This window comes from Lepisosteus platostomus, chromosome 4, assembly GCF_059453375.1.
Source record: "Lepisosteus platostomus isolate fLepPlt1 chromosome 4, fLepPlt1.hap1, whole genome shotgun sequence".
NCBI lineage: Eukaryota > Metazoa > Chordata > Actinopteri > Semionotiformes > Lepisosteidae > Lepisosteus > Lepisosteus platostomus.
The window spans coordinates 58,776,976-58,795,906 of NC_142614.1; the positions used below are offsets into that span (position 1 = coordinate 58,776,976).

Here is an 18,931-nt window from a genome sequence, read left to right on the forward strand (position 1 = left end):
GGGGAACCGTCATGGCTCAAGGCTACTCTGTTGGTGCTAGTCTGAGCCAAGATGGTGGCTCCCCCAGGTGGTCATCGTGTCTCACTCCATCACGGGGAGCATAACAGTGGTCAGTGACAACTTGGTCTGGTCAGGCATCATAAACAGTGGTAGAGCAGGCCTGTATGTCTGGTCTGTGAAACAGAAATGATTGTGTTCCCCACCAAATGTTTGTCTTTTCAGAGGTGCGGTGGACCCTGATTCATTATAAGTATAGATAACGAACACCCACATGGGATTTGCCTGGTGGATGTATAAGCTCGATGGAAAGGTTGGGTTGCAGTATGAGAAGAGAATGTGACTTTTAAACCTGAATGCTCAAACTGAAGACAGACACATTTACATTACAGTAGATTTCAGCAGATACTAAAGAGATGCATTGATTACATTGGTAATCAGCCGTGTGAATTTGGTATATTGTTACAGCTTTAAGTGACTGAGAAGAAACTTTTTTTAGATAAAGTTTATGACACTTGGCAGTGTAAACACTTCTAGCTTCAAAGCAGAGAGGATGTTTGCTGAGGTCTGGGAGGTCCCTTCAGCAAAAACAATTGTAAATGTTTACCTTGATATACCCAAGTAAGTTGTGGGTTACTGTACTGTCAATGAACAGTACAGAAACACACAATATAGATCACATTAAGAACACAGAGAGGGGAGAAGAGACATCTTCCCCATCTCAGCTACTGAACTCTATCTCTTTCAAAGCTGTCTTTGGCCTCACATTGGCATCCCTCACCAGCCTTGCCCAGAATTTATCACGGCTATATTAAAAGACAGCTCCTCATGTGGTGTCCAGACAGTATCCTCTTCCACATTTTCTATTTTTTAACTGCTTCATCCAATTGCCATATCACCCTGCTACTTACAACTGGCACCCCACTGAAGATAAGCAGGTGTGAGCCTGGTCAGTACCAGTATGAGAGACCCCCTGGGAAAAGGTTGCTGCTGGAAGAGGTGTTAGTGGGGCCAGCAGGGGGCGCTCACCCTGCGGTCCATGTGGGTCCTAATGCCCCAGTATAGTGATGGGGACACTATACTGTAAACAGGCGCCGTCCTTCGGATGAGACGTAAAACCGAGGTCCTGACTCTCTGTGGTCATTAAAAATCCCAGGGCGTTTCTCGTAAAGAGTAGGGGTGTAACCCCGGCGTCCTGGCCAAAATTTCCCATTGGCCCTTATTAATCATGGCCTCCTAATAATCCCCATCTATGAATTGGCTTCATTACTCTGCTCTCCTCCCCACTGATAGCTGATGTGTGGTGAGCGTTCTGGCGCACTATGGCTGCCATCGCATCATCCAGGTGGATGCTGCACATTGGTGGTGGTGGTGGAGGGGAGTCCCCATTACCTGTAAAGTGCTTTGAGTGGAGTGTCCAGAAAAGCGCTATATAAGTGTAAGCAATTATTATTATTATTATTATTAATTCAGGGTCGTGGGAGAGCCAGATCCTAACCTGGCAAACAGCGAGCACAAGGTGGGATACGTCCTGGGTAGGATGCCAGTATTTCGCGGCCGGCAGAGGGATCCTACTCCGTTGGGCCCTGGATAAGGCCCTTAACCCCAACTGCTCCAGGGGCGCCGCATAAATGGTTGACCCTGTGCTCTGACCCCAAGCTTCTTTTCTTCTCTGTGTGTCTCATGGAGAGCAAAGTGGGGTATGTGAAAAGACAAATTCCTAGTACAAGAAATTGTATATGGCAAATAAAGTGATCTTATCTTAAAATAGTCCAATAACTGACAGCCACAGTAAGTGAAAATGTAGTTTTTCCAATGGAGACTGGTCTTCCCCTCTTGTAGTCATGATGAATGTTTGCCAGTGAAATATCTCCTCTCTGACACGGTGGTAAAAGGGTACTTGGGAGCATATGTTCAGATTAAATTAGCTAGAAAAAAAGAACCAAAAAAAAAACAGGAGTGTAATGCTCAATTCTTAGTGAGGAATTTGAACTGAAGAATAAATAAATGTACTACACTGACTAGCCTTTGAACTGGCCATGAATAAACACTGGCAGCCACAGAGGGTGGCTGTCTGAAATTTTCCTGGCTTTAGTCCCTCTGTTGCCTGACCCACGTTTCCCCGAGGTTTTTGGAGGAGGTCAGCACTAAGCACTGATATATAACTTTATTACCTTTGGTTTTTAACACGGATAAAGTACAAAATTTGACTCCAGTGCTCAAAAGGACAAAATTGAATTCTTTTTTGAGTAGGCTCAAAATTAAATGTTGTCATGCTTAGCGTAGGTAGCTGCGTCAGAATGCATAGGCTGCAAAGGAACAAGTAAAGGTTTATTCCATGCTGAAAGAAATGAGAAGAAGCACAATGTTTCAGCTGTGGACCCAAGGAAGGCTCCACAGCTGAAACGTTGTTCTACTTTTCTTCTCTTTTCAGCATGGAATAAACCTTTACTTGTTCCTTTACTTAATTTTCTGTTGATCTCATTATGCTACAAGAAATACTAGAGTTGAATTACCATGCACATTTCACTGGGGAAAACAGAAGGTACTGGGGTACTTTATTTACCCTAGAGGCAAATAACTCCACATGACAATTGTAGGGGACCCTTAAAATTCAAATTAGCCATAAATGGAACTTAAGGTCTCCAATACAAAACCAAATTAGCCTGGTGGAGAACTTTGTCTTTTGCCACCTTTTATTTTAAATTAGTCTCCAGTCAAGATATTATTATTACTATTACTATATAGTTATTTTCTCATTGCAAGTCATTGGCCATTCCATATTCTGCATTGTAAGGCTTAGCAGTAAAAGAACTCATGCTAAATCGGCCTAAAGTGCTGTATATACAACAAATTCTAATGATATCACCATAATAATAACAAAAATAATAATAAAGAAGATGAAGGGAATACAATAGCAGAAAAGGGTTCATTAAATTTGCCAAGCATAGCAGCTTCGGAATGCGGTTAATGGATAAATCTAGACTGAAAAGTGTGTGGTGCTTATATGGATCTGATTTTGACACAGCTACTGTAATAGTATATGAGATCTCGGCACATGTGGCTCCTGAGCCAGCACAGCAAACCCCTGAACCGCAAACACAGCTACATAGAGCCCTTATTTTCACATGATATTTCAGTGTTCCTCTCGGCACGCCACAGCTTTCAGCATTAAATTGTTTATTATTCAAAGGATTCAATGACATAACGCTGTGTATTTTTAACAGGAAAGAACGTGTTAAGTAGGTTGCAGGAACAACGTGTCATACAGTATGTGCAGTTTCTGCCTTGCAAAGCCTAGAGATGAGTCCAAGTGTTTCTAATGCGCACGTGATTCTGGAAATCTAGTGTTCTTATAACTTTCATTGTTGATTGAAATGTCAGTAGGCAAAAGATATGGTGCCAGTATCACATTGCTTTTAGATATTTAGGTAATAGTGCTAAACGCTATAAAGCAATTATTTAAACTCCATAACAATAAATCTGATTTAAATACTTATTTTCATTTTGGCATCTGACTGCGTGCTTCATTGGTTGCTCTCTGTTATCAGAGCTTTGAGTTTGAAGTTAGCTCATCAAACTATGAAAACCATGTTAGGATTCTTCTGTTCTATGAAGTAAATGTGAGGCAAATAAGGTGACAGAACATTAGGGTTTACAGATTGTAGTGCCCTAAGCTTTACCAACCATCTTCTAACCACTCTGTATTTCATTTTTACTATCAGTAATAGTGTAAATATTTTGTTTAAGGAGGGCTTAGAATTGCTTTAGTAGCATAAATCTATATTTGGAAAATGCTGAGAGAAGAAACATGTTTTTCTTTGTTTTGATGTAATAATTGGCATTTTAAAAAAATAACTATTTCAGGGTTAAAATTAATTGAAAAAGATTTTCTTAAAATCCAAAAGACTTCAAAGGGTTAGGTGCCATATTGGATACAATAGGAGTAATAATTAACCACCCATTCATTTTTAACCTCTTCAGCCAATCTAAGGTTGTGAGAAAACTGGAGCCTATCCTGACAGTCCATGTCAGCGTCGCAAGGCAAACACAGACACGCATGCACTCACACCAGCGCCAGTTTTTCTAGAAGCTAATTATCTTACCAGAAGGTTGTTGGACTGTGGGAGGAAACCAGAGCACCAGGAGAACACCCACACAAACATGGGAGGAACATGCAAACTCCACACAGACAGCCCCCCAGGTCCAGCGCCCCAACCTAGGACCCCAGCACTGCGAGGCAGCAATGTTAACTACTGCGTCATCATGCCGCCCGGAAATAACCAATGAAAACTAAAAAAAATCGAAACTGCAAAAAATACAGATAATGTGAATAAACCCCTCTGTGCAAAGTAAAATTCAAAACTTTGTGTTAAGCATAGCTAATTAAAACATTAGATGCTAAGGCCATTCTGCACAGTTTTATCCGCGTTTATTAGAGGTCATGTAGCAGTCACAATAACAAAGACAGCTGTAGAGATGTAAACAGTGCTCCAAATTTGGTTTATCAGCAAAAGCAAAGATGCACTACAGAATCTGTAACAAGAGCAAATACTTTCTGGGTATTGTTTGTGTCTATACTCTAAAAGTCTTTGAAATGTTTGGCATGACAGCAAACAATTTTGGCTTGTTTATTAATCAAAATAATGATAACAAACAGTACAATTTGGCAGAAAGAAAGCTTACGTGTAATAAAACTACAAGAAAAGGAGAAAAAAAACAAAGACCCAGATCCAAAAAGATTTTCGTGGAGTCTGAGGCAGACTTCTTCAGTATGGATTCTTCAGTTATGCTGTAGTATGAGTATAATTCTGTTAAAATTAATACAAAGACTATTGCTGATCAACACACAAGTATTGTGTTGTCTTGTATGCTCTTTACATACATTCAAAAGATTGACTATTGTGATGAGGTGCAAGCAGCTGCTTGGAGTGACTTGTTTAAATATTGTGAGAAGAAAAGAAAATGACAATGGGTGGCCTCAGAAATATTTAAAAAACATTCTAATTTATCCAGATCTGAAGAAGCACAATTTTTTTCAGACTCTTTGCTGTGAAATGTTTTTTTAGAAATACACACAGGAAATTTACTAAATGTAAAATGGCATGAACAGCAAACAAAAAAGAAATAATTTTGTAAATTTTTGTCCCAAAAAAAGCAGCTCATATAAAAATACAGAGAGTAAGTCAGCAGAAAGTACTAAAATATATATCTCAAGGATACTTAGCTAAACAAATTAGCCAAAATGTTCTGCAATACTGTTTCTAATTCACAGAAACTATGTAACACAATTACAATTGATATATTTAATTATACTTAAAAAATAAATGAAAAGGCATCCCCAAGAAGACTGTCATAAACATATTTTACTTAACAACACAGTTTTACAGAAATAAATAAGAGCAACTAAATACATTACAAATTTAACATTTCCCATTCATGAGACAACTTGCAGGGCTGGTTCTCATCTTCACTGTGACATCAACCAATAACTTTCAAGTGTTTCTTGAGATCTTGAAAAAAATAAAAGTGAGATGAAATGGATAACAAACCCTTTCACAAGATCATTCTTTGATCTTCCATAGGTTTAAAATATATGTGTGCTGTGTAATGTATACATTAAGATCACTCCCTGAATATTTTTAACTTACTACATTTCAGCTTACAAAGCAGGATATTACGGTGAAAGCTATAATTAGTAGAATACATTTCTGAGCAAAAATAATAATTTTCGACATCCTGAAATGTGAAACCTACACTTTCAATGGATGTAACAAGTGTTAATTAAAGGGTGTAGTACTTTGCCTTGATATTTTACAGTATCATTTTAATGTCTCTTACTGTCTCTGATAACCTTCTTTACAGAAGTGTTGTTATTTATTCCCTTTGACATCTGTTAATGTGCTTTCTGAACAGGTGCTTAGAATGCTGGACTGCTCTCTCTGTCTGTGTGTGGTCTAAGAGTTATAGAGCCCAATACCACACACAAAGTCGCCCTTAACTCTTCTGTAGAATTTACCTCAGTCTTAACTAAAGAACACCTGACTACAAACAACCCCTGACCATTCACTCATTCTTTATTCATTTATTTTTTCTGAATCAAGATTCAATCCACATTTTCAAGAACCAAGTCATATTTCTGTCATATAATGTCATATAAAGTCATATAATGTGTATTCTTCAAATGCACATTAAAGTTGTATCAAGTAATTTTATTATCTTATCTCCAAACATCTCACTAATTAGGACTTCAACAGTTTCTTTCATCTTAAGATATTTTTGGAACTGTGGACCATTTTACTGACTTCTCTATCGTTTTCTCATTACCCACCCTAGTGCCATCTTTAATCTTTAATATTTAAGAGTATATAGGTAGACTATTTAGCCAACTGCAGATGTTTGGTAGCCAGCAAGTGATCTATCATTTGAAAAGGATCAAACCTAGTCATACGCTGAAGGAAGCAAGAGTGTCAGCTTCAGCAACACATCTGGATTTTTTGTTCCAGACTCTCAGAACCCTGCTAGTAAAGAGGTCCTCCTCTTCTCAGTGGTAAATGCACTTCCCCTTAGATTCCATTTGGATCCTCTCATCCATGTTCACTTAAACGTTTGTCTCCAAGTCAGATTTATTGAATAGGTGACATCATGGACTGATGCCTTTTTGTGGACTCCTAAAAAAAGCAGACAGTGGTGTTACAGCTTTCTACCTGTTTAAACCCATCAGTGTAGCTCTTTATCGACTATACATCATGTATCGGAACTTCTGTGTATTTAGACACAGAAAAATAGACAAGCTTTGTTTCTAGCACTTTCCTAACAGAACCACATCTATTGTTATCTGTCTATTTTAAAACATACATACTGTAATTATCGTAGTTGTCTCTGTGTGGCATCCATGCTTCCATTATAGTTTGTAAATCTACTTTATAATATGACTCCCTAGGTCAACGTTCTACAAGTGTTGCAGCTAAAGGGCATTTTAGGTTGAGAAGCTCCTGGAATATTACAAACTTAATTTAGTTTTCAACCTTAATAACAATGGCAGTTGGAAAGGCACAAGCTCCATGGTAGAAAATACAGAATTTTGTGTCTGTCCAAGAAATACTTGGGAAAAAGAAGACATTGGGGGTGTAACACACACGTTAAGAGTGCTGTTAGCTGGTGACAGACTGAACACAGCAGTTCCAGACCTCTTCATGGTTTCACAGTAGGTCGTGAGAACCCGTAGTGGGTGGGACGTGGGCGCAAATATTATACTTAGCAATGGGGCCCCTGAAGGCCTATTGAGCATTTAAGAAAACTGTTAAACAAAGATATGAGGGACCTTGTCTAAGCCTTGCAGCATTATATTTAGAATTGGTGTAAACTAAATGTAGCCATGTGTGTGGTCTAAATACCTACAGGCTTTTGCTCAGGGTGAAAATTATTCCTTGGATTCTCAGAAATATCAGGCACAATAAACTGAACATTTGCCTTTACTTGCATGTGAAAGCAAGCAAACCCTCTTTTATGTGTTATAAGCAAACATTTAAATCTTTCTCTCAAACAGAGATTAGTTGCATTGTTTGCAATTCTATTAAATTTCCACTAACAAAAGATTTGAAAAACCAACATTTTTTTCTTTATGCTTCTGTGCAGGACAATGAGCTAAATTAACAGTTAATTTACAGTGGGTCTCCAAAGTTCTTGTCATTATGGTCATGGAAATATGAGTGAACATCACTGGTTTGCAAAGTGTTGTTTGATTTATTAAAGACAGAACATATCTCGACTTGTATCTCCCCAGATATGAAATGCTCTATTCAATGCAAGAAGGTTTGTTAGCAGTACAGCAATTTATTAAAAGAATATTTGACGCAAATGTTAAGTTCCTGTGGCGAAATCCCAAACCATTCAGCATCTTTGCAGACCAGTCTAACTTTCATGTCCTCTTTTATGATTTACAGAGCATCCTGTAACAGATGGCTGTTTTTTTCATAGTATCCAGTGAGTCACAGAGAGAATTTCTGGTAGAGTGGTTTTGTGTAAAGCTGTTGGTAGATGCTTCTCCTTTACGAGTTTAGTTTAATGTTATTGTAGGTGTTGTTTTTAATCAAACAAGTTGTGGCAGTAGTTATAGTATGTAACATAATTCTATGAATATTTAAAACAAAAAAATTTGTGATGCTGCAAAGGGACAGTCATATGAGGGCACTAGAATCAGTCGGGTCCAAATCTAAAGATACACCACTAATATAGACTGTAAGGCACAAAATACGTCCTCTCCTCTGAGAGGACTAGGAGGAGAGTACAAGACTAGAGGCGACCAGTGTAATATGAGGGAAGCCCACATTGTTTTTTCTTGCTCCAGCTAAACAATAACCCAACTGGAGGTTGCTGAGCCCTTCACTTGAGGGTGTGGTATCCCAGGCTCAGTGATCTATGCGTGAAGTTCTGCCTCCCCTCGGCAAACTACAACAAGTTCCCTGTTGTGTTTTATGTTTTTTGTACCTTGGTCCTGGCTTCCTTAACCTCCTCCAAGGTCATGCTTGAGGTTCTTCTGTTTCTGGCATGAAGTACATCTGGTGATAAACCAGAGCTCTGCTCTTCAGTAACCAAGTCCTGAGGTGTTCCTTCTTGCTCTCGAAGGCTTAGTCACTGCTCCATCCCCAGCCCTTCGCTCGTGGACTGGGAGCATCGGGAAATGGACTTACAGGACTCCCACTTACAGTTAACTTAAGACTTACTCCCTCACCCCCTTCACACTCTCCTGCATGTAGTAACCTCATGATACCTAACTGACCCCTTGCGGGGTAATAGCATCATACCCTCTGTTGATTGTTCCCATTTGGCTCTACCACCTTCTCTAGCTTACGGGCAGTCGGACATGCTGCTCTTTAACCCTATCCTAGAGCTCCCCACCTCCTTGGTGACACCTCTTTGGCTACTCTCTAAGCTGCCGCAGCTACCACAGGTTCCTCCTTTACACTAACTTGTACAGTAGTTTCCAGTGTAACTCCCCTCACATCTGGCCACCCTACAATTACCGTGCACTTCTAACAGTTGCCAGGGAGCCTGTGGCTAGATAGAGCCTCCGCCGCGCTTTACATTTAGAGCCAGGTCCCTCTGGCCTGCTGTCTGTTCTTCACTCACCATCTCAAACTTGGACATGACAGACAGTCAAGACGCCCTCTGCAGCCAGGGGGCGCTCCTTCTCTCTCCTGTCTCTCATTTCCGGTTCTTTGCTGTCCTTCCGGTGTTTTTCTCTCTCTGGGGCTATATATTTCCGGGTCTTTCATTCTGCCTTCGCGTAGCATTGATGTTCAGATGTCCTGAAACCTGCCTAGCACCAGGTTGCCCCACGTCCGCTACCTGAGGGCATAGGTTTCTATACGGCATTTCCTGAACAGCTGAGCCCGGGCTAACCCCCATCTCGCCGCTATGCATAGGGTCTTTTGGCTCTCCTGTCATTCCACGGTTCGTCCTTTCCGACATCCGTGACACAGTCAAGACGCCTGGCAGCCTCTGGAGCTCAGAGAGGAGGGTTGGACGGAGGAATTTGAAAAGGTGTAGGTTTTTGTCAAGTAGGAAAGGTTTGCAAAACTTGCGGGAGGTGGAAAATAGGCTCCCAGTGGGCTGTGTTGGTCGCCAGGGGAAAGTAAAAAGGGAAGATGATATAGGTCATCTTACTGGCACAGATGGAAGTTGTCACGACCACCTGCAAACGCCAACATATTCCCATGGGTACAGATTCCCGCAAACGTCCACGCAGGGATTAATTATCCAACCACTTTCCCTGTTCCACACCACACCCTCCATGCACTACTACTTTAGCACTGCTCTGCCGCATCTCCGTGCTCAGTAACCAGCTGGTTAACCAGTTTAGAGCTCACTTCTCTCTTCGTGTCTCATTCGGCTCATCGGCTTCTGACTTCCCCGGCTTGTTTTCTGACTTCGATTACTTGGATCTCGATTCGGATTGTTTACCTAGCTAATTCTTTTCCCAGTCTAATATATCACTAGCTACTGCATAGGGTCAGTTAACCACCAACGACTAACCAGAAAATCTTTCAGCTAGCCTTAACAGAAGTAGGATGCCAAGGGCCAAGGAGGTAGCAACCGCAGCAGCAGGGGCTGAAAGGAAAGAATCTGACACTGCAGGCACCAAACACAAAGGATGACGAGCACAGTGGTAGAAAGGCAGTTGGAAAAGACTTTAGGTCATGAATTGCGAATAGCATGTGAGAAATACTTGGGGCTAATTGCTCAGTTCAGGAAAAGATCATTCAAGCAATAGATACAGAGTGAAGTTTTTTAGGGAGATGGCAGTAACAAAGCTTGTATGAAGAATTTGGTTTGACCATGGTCTACATGTGTAAAACAAACGGAAAAAGAGAGGTTTACTTATGACATTCATTGCTTTAGAGAAATTACATCTGGAATAATTGTGATTCAGAATAGCTGGGGTGCAAGTGACATTATTGTTGTCATCCCACCTGAACCTCAGTTAAGAAAATCGTCTCACATTCCACAGAGTGGGCACAAGAATGACACATCTTTACAAGCACTTCTAAAGTACCCGTCATACAATTCCTTTCATTTGTACAACATTTTCCATCCCAGAGAATCCAAAAAAATGGGAACTTTATCCACCTCTAAAGTTCATCACCCATCATTCCTTTTCCTATTGAATTGTGAGAAATTTATTGAGGTCAGATATAATAAGAATTGGTAACCAATTCTGGACACTCCACTCAAAGCGCTTTACAGGTAATGGGGACTCCCCTCCACCACCACCAATGTGCAGCATCCACCTGGATGATGTGATGGCAGCCATAGTACACCAGTACACTCACCAGACACCAGTGGGGAGGAGAACAGAGTGATGAAACCAGTTCATAGATGGGGATTATTAGGAGGCCACGATTGGTAAAGGCCAATGGGAAATTTGTCCAGGATGCCAGGGTTACACCCCATCTCTATTCAAGAGATGCCCTGGGATTTTTAATGACAACAGAGAGTCAGGACCTCGGTTTTATGTCTCATCCAAAGGACGGTGTCCCCATCGCTATACTGGGGCATTGGGACCCATACAGACTGCAGGGCGAGTGCCCCCTGCTGGCCCCACTAACACCTCTTCCAGCAGCAACCTTAGTTTTTCCTAAGAGGTCTCCCATCCAGGTACTGACCAGGCTCACACCTGCTGATCTCCAGTGGGCTGCCACTTGTGAGCTGCAGGGTGATATGGCTGCTGGCTCATATAATGATATAAGATGTAATGAAATAATGTGATGTTACTACTAAAGAAAGAGGGTAGTTTTGATAGGACATGCTTGTGAGTCAGTGTTGGACATAGCTGGCCCATTGAGATGGCAACTACCCCGGTTATTGTGGTCAGCAATGGAGTAGCCAAAATGAAAAACTGTCAAAATAAAATATTTCTTGGGTAAAGATAAAGAATACACACTCATCTTGGCTATTGTGGTTTTATAGAGCATGTCAAAGTAAGGGGCTTGTGAGGTGGAGTGCATATATGAAAACTATGTCACCTTAGGAGATATTGTGTTTGAAATTCTTTTACCCGAATCTGTGCTGTTGGGTTTCTGTAATTCTGGTCCTTAAAAGAGGGGGTCACCAAAATCCAAATTCACCCAAGGTTACCCTATGGCTGGGCCTAGTGCTGGAAATCCCCAGATGTCTGTTTATGTTTCACGGCAACGTCCAGTTTGCTACAGAAATAAAGTCACTACCCTTCTTAGGAATCAGTGAGAAGCTGTTTGTCTCTCTAGTGCAATGGGGCTCTTTTCTGAGTTCCACAGTTTCACAGAGAGGGATATTACAAAATTAATGGTTCATGTTTCTGTACTGCTACATGAAGCATTATGTACACATTTTTTTATTTGGTATTGTTGTAGTCCTTGATGTAGAACTCAAGGAAATTAAGTAATTCTATTTGTTCTTTGAGTCTTTAGTTGGACCTAATGGATAGTAGAAAAACTGGAGACGGAACATTGCTGTTACACTAAATATTGATACAAATCTCTGGACTGTAAGATTTATGTGGCGTGCAAATCTGTAGTTTTTGTGTAGCAGCAATGTTTTAGTTTGTCTTTCCAAGTAAATATGTTCCTAAAGTCAGAGTTGGCTTAGTTTAGCTTCTAGCAGCATGCTATGGAAACTAACCATGAATAGTAAAGACTTTTTTTAAAGAGTTTAGATCTTCTAGATTTTCTTTAAAAAGTAACAACCCTTCAAATGCACCATATTTACAGTTCTCTGCTTAAATCAAAACATATTGAATATCTACGTAGGTAGCATACAATCTACAGTATTTTGGACTATTAGAGGTACTGCACTGAATTAAATGACTACATTGGAAAGTTCCAAATTAAGTACCTTATTTTTAAAATGAAAATGGGCAATTGTAATTGTTGTCCCATGCCTAATTTCCTAAATGCTATGTGATATATTTTATTGCTGAGTGATATGTTACATATTCATTTCCTTTCTAGAAGGTCAACACCAGAGTCAATATTGCTGTAAATGAATTTTCTATTAGTATTAATATATTAATTCTATTCTAAAATTCTATTAGTATTAATATATTAATTATATTATAATATTCTATAATATTAATATATTAATTATATTCTAATATTCTATTAGTATTAATATATTCTATTAATTATTCAGACAATATTTCCAACAAGAGAGTTCAACTACTCTGGAAACCAGATTACAGTTTTTCAAATGAAATGCATTGGAATCAGGAAATTGGTTTTGTCAGTCATTCTGATATGGGCACTGTTGTTTGTTTACTTACCAGAATTTGCCTGAATTTGTTACTATCATTCAAAGTTCAACCCTGAACCCTGAATATCAAAAACCTACGCAATTTAATATCAGAACATTGAATTAAGACCCTTCTTGTTAAAGAATTTAACACAGGCAACAGGGATTTCATGACAAACTGACTTTGATTTGGTTTCTTTTGCCAGGTAAAATAAAAAAAAACAGGCTTTGTCAGCTGAAAGATCAGCTTTGAGATGACACGATTGGAGTGACTTTTTAATTTTTGCTTTTGGGACTTGTTTCCCCACTCAAAAAGATGCCACCAGATATTTATTATAGAGAAGCTGAGAGAGAAACTGAGTAAGAAGAGTCTAGCAAACCGAAAGAGACAGAGACAGTGGTTTAAAGTAAAACTTTTGTCCAAAAAGAGACGACCCATCCACTGCCTCTCATGAAATCAAGATTCCTGTGATCTCTCTAAACCTGGCTGGACTCAGTCCACTTACGTGCTGTCATCTGCGACCCACAGACATAGGCACAGAATGGAATAACTTGGCATTAGATTGATAATATCCAGGGATAATTTCTAATCTCCTATACTTCCTGTGGAGATCTTTACCAGATATTACAGTGATTCTTATGACTTCAGCCTTATTAACATAGGATAGCGAAAATTAAACTGCTCTTAGAGAGATCAGTTTAAGCCATATTATGTTTAAGTATTATCCTTCAGTGAGCCTTTAATTGTATCTTTTCACAATCATTCTTTTTTCCCTGCTCCAAGAGGCATCTTGCCAGGAAGTCCTGGAAAAAAAACCTCCAAGTCCCTATTAAAAGTGCATCAGATGGATTGGATTTGCATTTGTTGAGCTGTTGTGGCTTTCTTAGAATTTGGGTGAAATGTTTGGCAGCACTTTCTTCCATAGCCTCCCATCTGTAATACAAGACAATGGATTAAATACCCTCTTCTATAGCTCAGCTGCCCCTATGGCAGGTGACCCAAAGTGTAACTTTAGATCAAAAGAGTTATCGGCTCCAAATACTATGGGGGACTCATTCATGCCAATAACGTAAACTAAAAAAACTTTGATGCCTTCCTCTGAGAAAGAAATCTAACTTTTGTTAGACCAAATAGAATGATAGGAGTTGCTTTCGTCTTGTTTGCCAAGATGTGCCTAAACACTCTCATTATCACATCATTTTGTCTGAGGAATTTCCGGACTTGAATCTATAGTTTACACTGAAACCCCTTTAAAGATAAATAATTAAGCAAAGATGAACGAGATCTATGGAATATTTCATGCAGAGAAACGGCTTTTTTAAAGTCCTAATGGCTGACCTACACATTTTACCCTGCTATAAAATTGTATTCATTAGTGTAAAAAAAAGATGTTGTTAACTCCAATTCATAGTTATAGAAATTGATCAATTTTGAATTATATGTTTGGTATTAATGAATAAAGACTTTCAAAACAGATTATTTTTATGTATGCTCATACATACTTTGCTTAAACATCTAGCTGATTTTCCTAAAAATAGAGTTGCTGTTTTATTCCTATCTCACTACATAGGAAGGGAAGGCTATCATTATCTGTTCATTAGTACCATATAACTATCTGACAGCTTTCTTCCAGAAAGCAGTTTTCACTCTGGTACCTCATGAGCCTGACTATGCTGACCTGAGTCATGAGTGTGTCTTCCCTGTTTTCATTAGTAATTGCATCTGAAATTGTTCAGTCACTTTTTCAGTCCTCGCTGTGTCCATATGGCCAAAGCATAAGTTCCCACTCATTTTATCTCCATCTTACCTTTTAAGAACAAAACTATTCAAAGTGGAGAGAAACCTAAAGCCAATCAAAACCTACTGTCATAACACGTCATTATGAGTCATATTTTTATCTTAATATCATAATTTTAGTGTTGCTTTATTTTACAGTTTACCATATTTCCTACATTCAAGAAATGAAGTAACATAGCACTGTGCTATCCTAATAGTCTTGTATGACACTATAACGTGATGTCTTCAGTAAAAAAAAAACATATGTCTCCGGCCACAATCATTTACACACGTTAAAGTACACTAGATAAATTATTTGCAGGGGAATTAGGGAAACCTATGTAATAACTTGTTATGCTGTTCTTGGGCACAGTATAACACAAAGATAATGTTGAAAAGTGATATTGGACCTAGCTTTACAGCTCTTTAAATTAAATCAGAGAAGACATTTAACTAGTTTTGATCTTTAAAAATAATATTTACCAAACCCTCAAAATGTTTCATTAGTCTATACATAGAGATGGACTGATAAATGCCATTGTACATTGTTATTGTACTCTAATTCTGGCGTGAAAAATTATTGTAATTGAAAAGTGGTTTCATCAGTGTCATTTGAACAGAACAGAAGTGACACTTGAACCGAAAGGAGAGTATTTTGCTCTATGTAAGAAGATTAATAACACTTTAATTTTTTAAGCAAGACTTCACAAAAATTAAAACAATACAGTAAATCCAGGAATGTCTTACTTATTTTAGATGTATATTATTATTTTTGTTTTTAAGGATTTATGGATACCAATTATTTTGTTTATAGAATTTTAATCTTTTAACTTATTATTATGGTGACCATCAGTACATAAAATAATTTACTGGGTCATATAGTCGTTCCAGGTTCATTAATTAACACCGGCAAAGATTAAAAATAGGAGTTCTCAGCTCTTATTCTCGGGGGCTTGGTTTGTTTAACAGATTTTGTACTGTATATCTTCACCTGCGTGAAAAGTTAAACTGATCCAGTTAAAGTTTTATTTAACCAATTAAACTGTCTACTCCACAGCCTTCAGCTGCTGACAATTTAAAGAGATGTAGAAAACCTGCTGGATTGTGGATGCCAACTTAAAGACTTGGAACCCACAGTCTGAAAATATTGAACTTGCAATTTGGCAAATGTATATGACAAATTCAGACAAATTTTGGAAATGAAAACAGAGTTCAAAAGGAAAAACACTCTTAAAGGTGCCAGTAGTGTTCTATAGTAAACAATACCTAGTTCTTTTATCTTCACATTATCTGAATTAATGTTCAGGCCAGACGTTTAAAGTCTCAACATGTGGATGAAATAGTTGTAGGTCAAATTTAAACTTCTCAGACGATGGTACTGTATTAGTACCATTGAATACAAAATACAAGGACCACATAAGGGTAACCCAAGCTTGGGAAGCTATGTGACCTCATTTTCACTACTTGCCTTAACTTAAACATCCAAAGCCAGAACTAACCTTTCATCTTGGGATCATTGATAGTGTGATAAGAATTTGGTATGCCTTGGCTCTCTGCACTCCATTCCTCCTAAGAAAAAGAAATGTCCATGAGAGACTTTAAAACATTTGCCACATGTTTGTATATGTTTTGGAACTAATCTGGCTTTTGCAGATCAACAGAATGCCACCGCTTTGCTAATGACAAACTGTATGTAATGTGGTCACATTTTTCATTTGTTCTCTTATGCCTTAATTGTACGCAGATTTCTTTGTCTTGCAATCAGTTTTCCATCTGCTCGGTAACTGAAAGATGGGGATTGAGACTGAATCTCTCTCGGCTAGACAACGTGCTGTGTCTGCAATTCCAGGTGAGGTGAACAATGCTGGGAGAAAAGAAAAGCAGAAGCAATCATTCACACTGGCTACATTTGACTGGAAATACAATACAGACCTCTTTTGTTGTGGCTATCTCCCATTCCTGCTTCTGGTTAGAGCTGACGTTTGTGTGTTTCTGATTTCTGCGTCTTGCCTGTGGGCTGCGCCTCCCCTCTGCCTGCTTCGCTCTGAGTTTCAAGGAACCCTAAGCCGTTCGCTTTCCAGCCGGTCATGGAGTCTCGGGAATTCTTTCAGTGGAGGGATTGCGGAAGGGAAAAGCTGCCCCGCTGCTGATGAGTGATTCACCCCTCTCCCTGCAGGGCCGTTCGGATTAGGCACACGCCCTCACACCACGGTGCGCGCGCTGCCAAATGTGACAGCTGGGGCAACGGAATCACGAAGGAATGCCTTCTCAGCTCCCCGCCTCATGAAGAAAAACCCAAACTGCTTTCAAAATCCTCCGAGATGCACTGATTTAACAGGGCAAGACATCGCAATGGAACAGTTGTTTAAAGCATTTATAGCATTAGTATATGAATATGCACCATTTGCAGGATGTATTCACTTAGCACATAATTGCTTTCCTCTGACCATAGCCCTTTGCTCTGTCCTCAGAGGTCTGTTATATCCCTTTTGCACATGTTGATGTTTTTTTGGACCCGTCTCCTAACAGCCTTGGTTAGTTCACAGTTCACAAGAGCTCTGTAGGTAATTTTATGTAATCTCTTAGCAGGACACGGAAACGTAAGAAAAGTTACAAGCAAGAGAAAGACACTGAGCCCTTTTGTACTTGTTTACTTACAGTTTGTGCTAAGTGATCTGAGGTTTTCATCCTCCTCTGTCTTGAAAAGAGCCAGGGCATTGGCTTCAACAATATTGCTGGGTGGTTTGTTCCAAACTCCCACAACCCTTCACATCACGTACCTCTTTTGTAATACTCTAGTAAAGGCTTTTGTAAGAACTACATTAACTCTTCCTGTAAAGCATGCCATTATTTTGAATTCTACCCCTATCTATGAATTAAATGCTGCCATAATTTAGGACGATGTTGGAAATACTGTGATTTTAGTTTGCTAACCAATTTCTTTAATATGTATGTTAATATGTTTAATAAAACCAATTTAACATACAGTATAATATGTGAAGTGTGTCCCACTAGCCTACATCTGCTATGAACTAAACACTTCCATCGAGACCATTTTTGTGTGACAGGGGATGGGGCAATGTCTTAAAGTTTATCAACTGAGGGACAGAAACAGCTAAGAGCACACAGAATTTAATGCCACTTGTGATTTAGTGTAATCAAAACATCAATTTTGAAACTGGGAAATATGTGAAGTTGAAGTGCCAAACAGTATAAAGGATGTGTTTTGGTTGGACATTATGTTAACCACTTGGATCTTATTCCAAGACTTTTTGTGGGTTTATTGCAAGCAAGGACAAACTTTGAATGTAATTAGAAACAAGCTTTTGCCTCACGACACATTTTCCTTTATGTGACTTTCCAGTTGGCTTTCTTGGCTTTCTGACTCTAAAAATAAGAACCCACACACTTGTAGTCTAGCACTGCCTGGTTTTTAAAGGATAGGTATCCTTATTGTACCAGTGAGAAGAAAATAAACATTTATAAACACCTTCCTGCAGTGACTTCCTACATACAAATACAAATCATTAAATACAAATCATACAAATCAAATATTATAATTATACAAATAATTATTTTAGCCTTGAGGAATCTGGCTTCTAGAAATGATTGATATTGAAGTATTTCAAACAAAATTAGATGCAGGAGGCCAAAGTGCCTGATTTATAAAAACAGCCAGGAAGGATTTGTCCTCAAACAATGTCAACGTGTTCACCAGCTAGAAACCTGGGAATTCTTGGTCTTGAAGCCAAACCACCTGACTTGCACTGTCTCAAAGATTTGGATGAATTGGTTACTGAACCTTTTAAAGAAGTGCTGGCACGCACACAAGCAGCTGCAGGGATCATGTATTTAGAGCAATCTGGAGTAGAAAGGGATTTAGTCACAAAATGACATAACTGTAGGAATGGCCTTGCTTAACTGGCAAGAGACAACCACTTGCATGGATTGAACAAAGCCAATCACCCTTTTTAGAATGTTTCTTCAATTGAGCAGAGTTTTTATGGATTTTTAGAGTGTACAAATTGTAAGATTGATGCATATAGTGCAGTTTGTTAAAAAAAATAATAATTTATAGCAAGTGGTTTGTCCCAAAACGTAACCCATCACTTCTGTTAGAGCTGAAGAACATTAATATTAAGCACAGGCCTGTTTCCAACAGAAAATGACTGGCAGATGACAGTGGATTTTGGAAGGCATTTTATATTCAATCCATGGTGCAGGTGACAAACTTGTCCTGTTTAATGAAAAAGCTAAACATTCTGTTGCTGTTGCATTGACATTCAAATCTCAGCCACTGAGGAGGTGCAATCTTTTCATTATTCTTTAAACTGTTGAAAATAGAGGACAGTCAAAGTGTCAATGGCCCAAGTAAAAATGGCAAAC

At 39.0% G+C, this 18,931-nt stretch overlaps 1 long non-coding RNA gene across 1 annotated transcript; it reads right to left on the bottom strand.

The window, feature by feature from the left end:
• Positions 1–4,407: 4,407 nt before the first annotated feature.
• On the bottom strand, positions 4,408–16,917 carry LOC148673497 (uncharacterized). The gene is made up of 3 exons (XR_015936042.1): positions 16,478–16,917; positions 16,045–16,114; positions 4,408–5,510 (listed from the first exon to the last, which is right to left on the bottom strand). It is a non-coding gene; the product is annotated as an uncharacterized LOC148673497 (long non-coding RNA).
• Between the last annotated feature and the right edge of the window lie 2,014 nt (positions 16,918–18,931).